General features: G+C 44.0%; 1 protein-coding gene across 3 annotated transcripts in view; it reads right to left on the reverse strand.

Annotated features, from left to right (window-relative positions):
• LOC309383244 (sterol O-acyltransferase 2-like) overlaps nt 1-12,750 on the reverse strand; it is a 115,849-nt gene that overhangs the window by 57,311 nt on the left and 45,788 nt on the right. The window lies entirely within an intron of this gene.

Here is a 12,750-nt window from a genome sequence, read left to right on the forward strand (position 1 = left end):
AGATGCCCTGGCTACATTATTAAAAGTGGATGACCCCCGTGAGATTTCAGCTAAGATTGATAAAACCTACAGAGTAAATTCACGCATAGCATTACAAAGGCAACTACCAAGAGATGTTGTGATATACTTTACTGAGAGAAATTTTAGAAATGACATCTTGCAGAAGTCCTTTTACTCTGCCCTTCAAATAGATGGGAATATGATCGGTGTTTGTTTTTTTTTAAACAAAGTTTTATTGGTTTTTTAATATTTTACAAAGGGAAAAGGTATGGGAAAGATTACAAATTTTGGCAGCCAAATTTTGCGAAATGCGGTAGGTGCACCACCCCCCTCCAGACTCATAGTATACATTTGCATAAAGTTCAAATATTACATAATAGCATATAGTCAGTGTGGTAAATTCAATTGGTAATTTCGGTCAGTTTATATCACGTGGATTTTCTTACTCATTTGTGTGATCTGAGCTTTCTTAGTGTTGCCCCATCTCCCCCCGTTGGCAGTGCTCCGGCCCCTCCCGTGTCTTGTATATCTACTGAAGTGTCTTCTGGTTTTTCTAGGAGTAGTTTATTTTTTTCCATAAAGGCCTGCGCCTCTATGGGTGTATTAATTCTAACTCTTGTCTCCTCCCAGAATATTAGCATACCTTCAGGCAGTAACCATCGAAACCACACCCCCTTCTGGTATAGTTTATTCGCCAATTGCGAATAAGATTTTCTTTTCTCCCTCACTTTCTTGGGGATCTGTTTCAGAATGGTTATCTCCTTATCTTTGTATGTCAAGGCTTGCCCCCTTTGTGCATTCAGGATTTCATCTCTTGTGCTTTTCCTAAGAAATTTAATGTGTACCTCCCTGGGGACGTTGTGTGTTCTAGCATACGCTGAGTTCACTCTATAGGCCAGGTCTATTTCCCACCCCATCTGTTGTTTTTCCTTCTGAATATACTCAGCCAAAATGGTTGTCATGATCTCCCTTATGTTTTCATCATCTGTCTCCATCACGTTCTGAAATCTAAGATAAAAAGACATTCTCTCAAATTCTATTTTCATTTGTTGGGTGTCAAGTTCTTTGTTTCCCCTCTGCACACCCTCCAGTCTCTGTGAGTTCTTATTAATTTTATCCTGGTTCTCTTTAATTTCTTCTTTCATCTCCTTCAATTGTCTCTTTATTTCCTCTTGTCCCTGTAGAATTTGTTGAAACATTTGATGAAACTCCAGGTCCGTAGATTTAGGTTGCTTGAAGGCTGTTAGCGTTAATTGTGTGCTAGGACTGGAGGTTGCAGATGTTGGAGCAGAGGCAGCAAAGCCTGACTTTCCAGAAGGTGGTCTTTTAGATGCCATTGTTTATAAAGTAAAGAGTCTAGTCAGTATAAAGAAGGATCAGTCAGAGGGGTAGAACAGCCAAGAGAGTCCAGGAGACAGAGAGTCTAGGCATAGGGGAGTTTTCTAATCACCCTGGCAAAAGAGCAGACGTTTTTCACTCCAGGAGGTTCAGAAGCAAACAATCCACAAGAGAATTATCCAGGTAGCACGGAGACAAAGACCGGAAGCCTGAAGCTAAAAGGTGGAGTCAAGTTTCACATTTCATGAAGACAACGGAAGTGTGCCATCTTGCCCTGCCAACTTCAGATATTGAGGCAACAAATAAAGTTTTCAAAGTTCAAAGTTCCCAAGGCTTCCAGACCTCATTGTCTTAAAACTTAAAAGTTTAAATCTGAAAATCCATTTAGTAGGGGTGTGACATCTTTGGTTTGGCTCTCCCCCTCCTCCTTCCCTTTGGGCTGAGAGCTCACTTGTTTCCAGCCGCTTGTCCAAGGGGGGGGGAAATCCCCCTCCCCTCCAGCCGCACCTCTCCAAATCAAGCCAAAAGTTCAAATTTGCACAGCTGACAGATTTTAAAGTTGGTAATAGGAATGAAGGAAGTCTACACCTCACCGCTCCGCCACCGCATCCTTCAGCTTTCTTTTTTCACTCCGAACAGCCTCTCAGCGAAGACGCCCACGCATCCTCTGATCTGCTCCCCAGTGCCTTGGGTGCGCGGGGGACCTCCCGCCGGCCGCCGGCAATGCAGGGATCCCCTGCGATGCCGCCCCTCCGGCAGGACGCCTCTGCGGGGTGTCCTGTGCCCCCCAAGAAGTGGGGAAGCCCACCGGGGAGCCGGAGCGAGCAACAAGTTGCCCGTCGCCGTCAGCTGCCGGCACCGGAAGTCATGATCGGTGTTTTTAAGGAGCTCCCACCAGCGATGTTAAAGTTCAGAAGGGACTTTGGATTTTTGGTAGCCGAGTTGAAGAAGAGAGAGATACAATATAGGTGGGATGTTCCAATTGGTGTTATATTCAGATATCAAGGGGTAAGGTACCGTTTGAACACAATAGATAAAGCCAGAGACTTTTATTATGGAATACTCAAGGAAAGTGCAACGCCCCCACGTACATCTACACCAACACCAGCAGATTTGGATGTCTTAGAGCAGAGGCTGTTTGAAAAAGAGTCAGAAGAACAAAGAAAGCAGATGCAAAAAGAGAAGGAATTTCAGGGTGCTGTAGGTGGATCACGAGTGGACCCCTCTGGATCTCTGTTGAGCTCCTTCTTGGAAGAAGAACTGTCTAAGACCCTCATTGAAATGCCGCTACTTAAGCCTGTGGAACAACGTGTTACTAGATCCACGACTAGACAAATGCTAGAATCTCACAAGCAGGGGGACCCCCAAACACAATGTGCTAAGAAAGAAGCTAAGAAGCAAATTGGAGCCATGGGAGTAAGAGCAGGGCCAAAGATTAGTCTTGTGGAGAGAGATCTTCAGCAAATGCTTTCAACGCTCCAGATCAGACCCAAAGATGTTTAAGTTATTATCTTGGAATGTGAATGGATTGAACTCTCCACAAAAAAGGAAAAAAAATATTTTATTATTTGAAGCAATTTAATAATGATGTTGTTTGTCTTCAAGAGACTCATATTAGGCTGCAAGACCAGAAGTACTTAGTGAATTCAAAATTGGGAACATTGTATGCTGCCTCTAATTTGGTAAAGAAAAATGGAGTGGTGATATATATAAACAAAAGATTCCCAATCAAGCTTATAGAGGCAGATGACAGTGGTAGATATATAGCAATTGAACTTGATACAGACTTTGGTGCTATTTTGGTTGTAGGAATTTACGCACCTAACCAACAACAAGAAAGTTTTTATAAGATGCTCCATTTAAAAATCTTAGATTGGAATTTTAAGAATATTTTAATTATGGGAGACTGGAATGGAGTGATTTCTCCAAGGATAGATAAGAAAACAACGACTAAACCCACTACCAAATTGCCAAAGGCTTTTTTTGACTTACAAGGTGACTTGAAATTAAAAGATGTTTGGAGGACACAACATCCAAATGAGATGGACTTTTCTTTTTACTCAGATAGACATAAATCCTTTTCAAGGATTGATTTTTTTTTTTGTTAACACCGGATTTACTTCCTAAAGCTAAGAAAACGAAGATATTCTCCAGGACACTAACTGACCATAGCCCGGTGTGGTTAGAAATTGAGTTAGGGAAGAGGCCAAGAAGGTCTTGGAGAATAAATGAAAATTTATTTAGATATGAAAAAAATGTTGATGAACTTAAAAAACACATGAAGGAATTTTTCAGTTTTAATATGAATAAGGGTACTCCCATTGAAACACTTTGGGATGCAAGTAAAGCTTACATGCGTGGGGTCCTGATACATATGAATTTCAAACATAAACAAATTAGACAGAAAAGGAGAATGGAACTGGAAGATGAAATAAAAAATAAGAACAGTTACTTATAGCAACCCCGAAAAATGAGGCGCTCCAGATGGCGATAAAGTTGTTGAAAGATCAATTTCAAATGCTTATAGCAGAACAAACAGCAACCAACCTACAATTTGCTAAACATAATACTTTTGCTAATGCTAATAAACCTGGTAGGTGGTTGGCTTATACCTTGAGAAAGAATACGAATGACAGAATTATTGATAGAATCGAGTATGGAGGGAAAATGGTATATCAACAAGATTTGAATAGTCATTTGTGGACTATTATGCTAAGTTATATGTACAGGATAATATACAGAACAAGTCAGTAGATGATTTTTTGGAAGGAAAAAGGGTTACTAAAATACCCGTGCTTCAAAAGGCAAATTTGGAATGTCTGATAACTGCTGATGAGATTACTTTAGCTATAAATCAACTTAAACTAGCTAAGGCTCCAGGGACTGATGGCTTGACTGCAATGTACTATAAAACTTTAACCTGGAAATGATTGAATATCTTACACAACTATTTTGTAATATACAACAAGGAGGTAAAATACCCTCCTCATGGAAAGCGGCTTTTATATCATTGATACCCAAAGACAAGGAGGGCCCTAAGAAACCAGAGGATTACAGACCGATATCTCTTCTGAACATTATAAAATATTTGCTAAGGTACTAGCCAACAGATTGATGCCGGTTATCCAAGAGGTTATTCATCATGATCAAGCAGGATTTATTGAAGGCAGACACATGAAGGAGAATGTAAGGCAACTCATAGATTTAATTGACTATCTTGATAAAAATAAGCAGATCTCCGCAGTGCTGGTCTTCTTGGATGCAGAGAAGGCCTTCGATCGAGTGAATTGGAATTTTTTAACCAAGACTTTGGAAAAGATGGATATGGGACCACGATTTCGGCAGGCGATTGGAGCAATCTATCAGCAACAAAATGCACAACTTATTATTAATGGAAATTTGTCAACAACTTTCGAGATACAAAAAGGTACAAGACAAGGTTGCCCATTATCTCCATTGTTATTTATTTTAACCTTGGAAGTCTTGTTGAATGCAATTCGGGACTCAAAATCCTTAGATGGCATAGCTATCAGGCAAAAGGAATATAGAACTAGAGCATTTGCCGATGATCTGGTTCTTACCCTCTCACATCCTTTGAATTCAATAATCCAGATGAAAAATATCATAGCAGAATTTGGCATGGTGTCCGGGTTTAGACTAAATCAAAACAAAATGAAAATGATGGTTAAAAACATGACAGAGACTCAAAGAAAGAGACTTGCAAGTTTAGCAGGTTTTGAAATAGTCTCCAAGGTCAAATATTTAGGAATACTAATTGCCGAATCAAATACAAAACTTTTCCTAAATAATTATGAAGTGTTGTAGCAAAAGATACAGAAAGATCTTCAAGTGTGGAAAAAGTTACAATTATCTTTGCTTGGAAGGATTTCAGCAATTAAAATGAACATTCTACCTAGATTCATCTTTTTATTCCAGATGATACCAGTGCTTAAATCAGATAAAACTTTATTAATATGGCAAGCAGCATTAAATAAATTTGTTTGGAAGGAGAAAAAACCGAGAGTAAAGATGAAGATTATGCAAGATACTCGTGAAAGAGGTGGCCTTAGACTCCCAAACCTCCGATTGTATTATGAAGCTGCGGTATTAACGCATGTAGCAGATTGGTTTGGGAAAACAAAAACGGAACTGTTGAAGATAGAAGGCCATGATCTTGTTCTGGGATGGCATGCATATTTTTTTATGAAGATAGGGTGGATAAAGTGTTTAACAATCATGTTCTCCGAAGTGACTTGATGAGAATATGGAAGAAGCACCAGCCCAATTGGGATTATAAAATACCACTTTGGTTGGATCTTGCAGACACCATGTGGATTACGAATACTAAGTCACTCGGGGGGTGTTTATATAAAGACGTGCTTATTGCTGATGGGGACGAATGGAAGTTAAAAACTTTGGAACAACTGTTGGAAGAAGGAATTACTTTAAATTGGTTACATTATATACAGCTACAGAAGAGATGGGAAGAAGATCGCAGGGTCAGTTTTATGGATAAAGAAGTGGAACTGATCAAGCAGATAAAAGAGACTGGCCCAAAACAGGTTAAAAGAATATATAATGTGTTGTTAGAAAGAGATTCAGAAAGCGAATTGGTTAAGGATTGTATGATTAAATGGGCTCAGAATTTTGGTGAAGTGGTTATGTTGGACATGTGGGAATAAATATGGGTTCAGAATGTTAAATTTGCACAGTCACTTTAAGGGAGAACTTTTATAAAATGTTTTACAGATGGTACTTAGATCCTAAAAAATTATCATGTATGCACCCAAATGTTCAACCAAAATGTTGGAGATGCGGGTGCCTAGATGCTACTTTTTTCCATGTATGGTGGACTTGCAATAAAGTTAAAGCTTTTTGGATAAAAATATGGTGGGTTATGCAAAATGTATTTAAGAAAAGAATACAATTTACTCCGCAAATGTTTTTACGGGGTATAACTAAGGACTTTACTAAAGGGGAAACAAAACTGGTTTTGTATATGGTTACAGCAGCTAGGTTGTTGATTGCGCAACATTGGAAAAAAGATTTTTTACCGACTATTGTTCAATGGATTCAGAAGGTGGCGCGGTTTGCCGAAATGGCAAAAATTTCAGCTTTCCTAAAAGGTCAGAAGCAGGAGAACTATACACAGGAATGGGTAAAATGGATTGATTATATACAGAATAAATACCAGACTAGGAAGTACTATGTAGCCTTTAGGTAAGAATGTTTAGACTGATAGATGATCAGAGTAAATAATACATGGGATGCTTGGAATTGTTAGAGTAGTGTATAGCGGAAGTCAGGGGGGTGGGTTTGAGTGGGAGGTGGGGGAGGGTTAGGGTGGAGGGCGGGGTAATATATATGCATAATTAACCTAGAAGATGGGATTAATGAAATATTGTTACTTTAAGAGAAATTTATATCATGATTTATATATGTTTAATTACTTTAGAAGATGGTATTAATGGGCTATTGCTACTCTAAGAGAAACTTATATTATGATTGTTGGGTGGTGAGGGGGTACAATATCTGAATGAATAATTTACCTTAAAATGGGGGGAGGGGAGGGGGTACAGTATTTGGTACAATATTTGAATGAGAAATTTTTTTAAGTTGGGGGGAGGGAAGGGGACATAGTATTTGTATGTGATTTACATTATATGGAGGGGGGGTAAAAGGGGGAAAATTTGTTTGTATAAAACTTTTTCAATTAAAAAAAAAGAATAAAAAGAAGGGTGCTGGCTCCTTCAGGAAACAGACCTTTCGGACACAAGACAGTGCCCAGGGGTCCACCTCATCCTTTCCCTATCAGAGGTCTTACAACCAACCTAATGATAGGAACCAGGACAGAAACAGCTTTGGCTACAGGGGCAGACAGCACAACCAGGGTTCCTTTCATAGGCCCTTTCGAGCAGAATCCAACAACCGTCAATTCAGACACGGCAAGTGACCGCCAGAACTCCCCTCCCATTGGGGGCCGCCTGCAACTTTATGCAGACCGCTGAGAGGGGATCACCATGGACTCGTGGATCCTGAACACCATCAGGACAGGGCTGACGCTGGAATTCCTAACATTTCCACCACGAACATTTGTTCGTTGCCCTCTGGCCAAGAATCCTGTAAAAAGGTCCCTCATGCAGGCAGAAATAGACCATCTTCTGTAAATAAATGCCATAGAGCCAGTTCCCCCAGACCAGGAGGGGAAAGGATTTTACTCCATTCTCTTCCTGGTCCCCAAAAACTCAGGGGGGTGGAGGGCCATATTAGATCTGAAGCACCTAAACCAACATCTGGCCTACAAACGCTTCAAGATGCAGTCCCTCCAATCCATCTTAGGCTACATAAGGCAAGGTGACCTACTAATGTCCATCAATCTCAAAGAAGCGTATCTGCATGTGCCCATCCACCAGGCCCACAGGAAGTTCCTGAGGCTGTATTACAACGGAAGGCACTATCAATACATAGCTCTACCGTTCGGACTCTCGTCCGTCCCCAGGACATTTACCAAGCTGCTTGCTGCTGTGGTGGCTCATCTGCGTAACCGCCCCATCCGCCTGGAATGTTACCTAGACGACATCATCATTCACTCAACGAGTTGTCTACAGACGGGGAGGGACGTGCGGACCACCATCCACACCTTGCAGGAGCACGGCTTCTTGGTGAACCTGGAGAAAAGCCACCTAGACCCTGCAACGGGCATACAACACCTGGGCATCATATTGGACTCTGTCTCTTGCCAGGTGTTTCTGTCTCTGGACAGGCTCCGCAACCTCAGGAGCAGAATTTGTCAGTGTCGCCAAGCCACCTCCCTACCGATCGTCCAGCTCTCACAACTACTGGGTGTCATGATATCCTGCCTCAACGTAGTTCCTTGGGCCCGACTCCATGCCAGGGAACTGCAGTGGTTCCTGCTGCCGATGCAGAGGGCGAAGACCAGCAATTCCACCAGGAGGGTTCGGCTTCCGCTGAAGGTATCTCGCTCCCTGGGATGGTGGCAGTCAAAAGTGATAGAGAAAGGGTGCCTGTTCAAGGAAACCGACAGAATCATAGTGACATCGGATGCCAGCCTCTACGGCTGGGGCGCGCACTGCCAGGGTCAGCTAGCACAGTGCAGGTGGTCACATGCGGAATCAGCTCAAAACATCAATTGGCTGGAGCTGAGGGCGGTCCGACTCGCCTTAAGACGATTTTCAAATCAACTGGTGGGCCGCCACATTCTTCTGCTTACAGACAACATAGCAACAAAAGCCCATGTGAACTGGCAGGGGGGCACCCACTCCAGATGACTCATGGCAGAGGCGGAGGCCCTGGGCCGGTGGTCAGAGCGCCAGCTAGCTTCAATAAGAGGGGATCACATATCACCAGCAATGTGAGCACGGATTGGCTGAGTCAACAGACGATCAACAACTCCAAGAAGAGGCTTCATCCGGACCTGTTCCGTCAAATTGTGAAATGTTTTGGACTCCCGCAAGTAGACCTGTTTGCGATCGCAACCAACAGGCAACTCCCGAGATTCTTCTCGCGCTACCACTCGACACAGGCGGAGGGGACGGAAGCAGCATCTCTCGGATAAAGTCATCCAAACCATCCAGGCCTCCAGAAGACCGGCCATGACTCACATCTACAATGCAACCTGGACAGCTTTTTCTAATTGGTGCAGACAACGTGACATTGTTGATGTTGAGGCGTCTATACCTCAACTGCTGGACTTCCTCCAGCAGGGATTGGACAAGGGCCTGGTGCCCACCACGCTCAGGCATCAGGTGGCCGCCTTGTCAACCATTCTGGCTAGAGACTCTTATCAGTCCTTGAGTCATCATCCCCAGATCAAGAGTTTCTTGAAGGGGGCTACCAATCTACGACCTCAGAGGGTACATCGATACCCGTCCTGGAACTTAGTGTTTGTGCTACGGACTCTGACTTCTTCACCATTCGAACTGCTGAGAAAGGTTTCTCTGCACCACTTGACTCTTAAAACCGCCTTTCTAGTAGCAATCACTTCTGCTAGAAGGGTGTCAGAGATTGCGGCGTTGTCTGTGAGAGAGGAACTGTGCATTGTCCATCCAGATCGAGTAATCTTGCGCCTTGACCCTACTTTCTTGCTGAAGGTGAACACTCATTTTCACAGATCTCAGGAGGTGATACTTCCGAACTTTTGTCCCAAGCCTCAGCACTCCAAGGAACGCATGTGGCACAAACTGGATGTTTGACGAGCGGTTCGTCTTTACATGAAAAGGACTAAGGAACTCAGGCGTTCAGAGTCCTTCTTTGTGTCCTTCCAACCGGGGTCGTTGGGTTGCAAAGTATCTTCTTTGACCATTGGACGCTGGCTACGGGCCTACATCAAGATGGCCTATGAGCATCAAGGCAGGGCTGTGCCGAGTCATGTGACGGCGCACTCCAGCAGGAGTGCCGCCACTACAGCAGCCTGGGCAACCCAGGCTTCCATCATTGACATTTTCAGGGCTGCTACGTAGGCTTCCCCCACAGCGTTCATCAGAAATTATAAGATTGACACCTTTGCCTCAGCCGAAGCCTCCTTTGGAAGGCGTGTTTTGCAACAAGTGGCTTCGGTTCCGGACATGCTGGACATTACCTGAACCCACCCTGGGACAGTATAGCTTGGGTATGTCCCATGCTTGGACTCTCCAAGCAGCGCACAGGAGAATGACCGTTGGCTTACGTGAACGGTCGTACTCTGGGCGCTGCGGGAGAATCCAAAACCCGCCCAGGGTTGATGGAAAGAAACATGACTGTATGTTCACTTGGCATAACAACTCGCAGTCGGTTGGGAGACCGTGGGTGCTGGTTACACCCGGTCGCTTGTACCAACCCCCGCGTTCTAGGTGGTCAGGATCTGCAGGCCCAGGGCCTGAGGCTGTTTTATGCAATGCGAGGTCCGTTGTCAATAAGGCCCCCCTCATTCATGATCTAATTTTGGAGGGGGAGCCGGACCTCGCGGGAATAACGGAAACCTGGTTGGGCCACGAGGGAGGGTTGCCCCTCGTGGAAATGTGCCCACCAGGTTACCAAGCATTTCACCAGCCCCGGGCCCGGGGAAGGGGCGGTGGGGTAGCAGTGATTATCCGGGAGGACTTAGAGCCGAGGGAGTCCACTGTGCCACAGACGTCCGGATGTGAATCCCTTGTTGTGAAATGGGGCCCTGGGAGGCAGTTGGGCCTGCTGATAGTATACCTGGCTCCCCGCCATACATCAGCGACCCTGCCTGAGCTCCTCGAGCTGATCTCATCGGTGGCGGTTGAGACCCCCAAACTTCTAGTGATGGGGGATTTTAACCTGCCGTCGGTGGGAGAAGCATCAGAGGGGGTTCAGGAGTTCATGGCTTCCATGATAGCCATGGACCTGACTCAAATGATTCAAGGCCCGACACACGAGGGAGGTCACACCTTGGACGTTGTTTTTGTCTCTCGCCAGTGGTTGAGTGATCTGGGAGGAGTGAATTTAACCATCACTCCTCTGTCATGGTCAGATCACTCACTCCTCTGACTTGACTTCCCTGGTGCTACCCCTCGCTGCGGGGAGGCGGAACCGGAAAACACTAGATGGTTCCGCCCCAGGCGCTTGATGGAACCAGACAGGTTCCAGACGGAGCTTGGGCCACCTCCTGCAGCCCTGACCCGCCCTCGGGTAGAGGACCTGGTGGCCGCGTGGAATAATGCGACTACCGGGGCCTTGAACCGGGTGGCGCCTTTGCGGCCTCTCCGGCGGCAACGATCCACCCTGGCTCCTTGGTTTACCGAGGAGCTAAAGGTGATGAAGCGCCGCAAGAGATGCCTAGAGAGTCGTTGGAGATCCTCCCGATCCGAATTTGACCGAGCACAGGTACGAGCCCATTTAAGGACGTACCTAGTGGCATTGAAAACGGCCAAATGTCAATATTGTGCCGCTCTCATTGCATCCGCAGAGAACCGCCCTGCCGCCCTGTTTCGGGTGTCCCGCTCCCTTCTGTTTCAGAGGCCGCGGGAGGCCCCTCTACAGGGTAGGGCAGAGGAGTTTGGGAAATATCTGCAGGATAAAGTCGCTCAAATCCAGAAGGATTGGGTCCCCTTCAGTGGCATTTCAACATTTTTTTAATTGGCTGAGATTTGCGGAAAGAAAGATAAAAGCCAAGGTTATTACTGTAGTTACTGATAATGGGACGGAGTTTACAAATTATAAGTTCCAAACTATGTTAAAAACAGCTGGTATTGAGCATAAACGTTCTGCTCCTTATAGACCTCAACACAATGCACTTGTGGAAAAGAGAAGGCAAACGTTACAAGCTATGACTAGAACCATGTTAGCCGATTCAGGATTGCCTGAAACATTATGGGGTGAAGCCATGATGTGTGCTAATCATTTACTGAACAATGTTGTAAATGCTTCTACTGGAGAGGTACCATTTACTCGTTGGCATGGTAGGAAATCTGATTTGAGCTACTTGCACACATTTGGAGTTCCTGCATGGGTACATATTCCTGCACAGATTAGGTTAAAGGGACAAACTCGTGCAAGGCAGTTAATATTTGTTGGTTATGATTCAAATCATAGATCTTATAGGTTCTGGGAATGTGGGACAATTAAGATCTATCACAGTGCAAATGCGAAGTTTCTGGAGCATGTTGGTTGGAACAAACTAGAAAATAATGATGAGGTAGTAATTGAAACCCGAGTAGATCAAAATAATGTATCAGGAAACCAGAAACGAGTGATGAAGGGAAGGGGTCTACTCTGGAGGATGAAGTGATAAAGCAGGAGGATGTTCAGGATAGTCCACCTATAAGCCCTGAGTTACCCAGAAGGTCAACCCGTGTAACGCGGTCACCTGATAGGTATCAGGCATCTGTTGCATGTAAGGTGGATAAGGTACCTGCTGCATACCATGAGCTGACTACATATCCAACTGAGGATAAAAAAGTAGGGCAAGCTGAAATGAACAGTGAGTTTAAGTCATTGCAGGATTTTGAAGTGATTGACAAGACTGATTTACCTTCAAGTAAATATGCAAGGGGACGCAAACGGGTATATAAGCGTAAAACTGGAGTGAATGTGAGTTATGTGAATCATTATGGATGGAAATTATGCAAACCCCGATGAGTTAGATGATGTTGATATAAAAGGTTCTATGTTTGATAAGGGATGCATTATGAATTGTATCTTGAACCTACATTATGTACTGTATTGTGTGTTAAAAAAAGCATAAACAATGTTGTGATATTAATTAATTAATTAATTAATTAATTAATTCAACTTATCAGTCGCACCCTCTCCATGAAGGGACTCGGGGCGACGTACAGTCAAATATAAAAGCATATGGCATGGAGGAGGTAAATACATCAACATTAACAATACAAATGAAAGTAAAAGCCACAAAGTTAAAAAAAATAACAATAAAATTAAAACAATTAA

The sequence above is a fragment of the Natrix helvetica genome, assembly GCF_964273705.1.
Source record: "Natrix helvetica genome assembly, chromosome: 1".
Classification (NCBI taxonomy): domain Eukaryota; kingdom Metazoa; phylum Chordata; class Lepidosauria; order Squamata; family Natricidae; genus Natrix; species Natrix helvetica.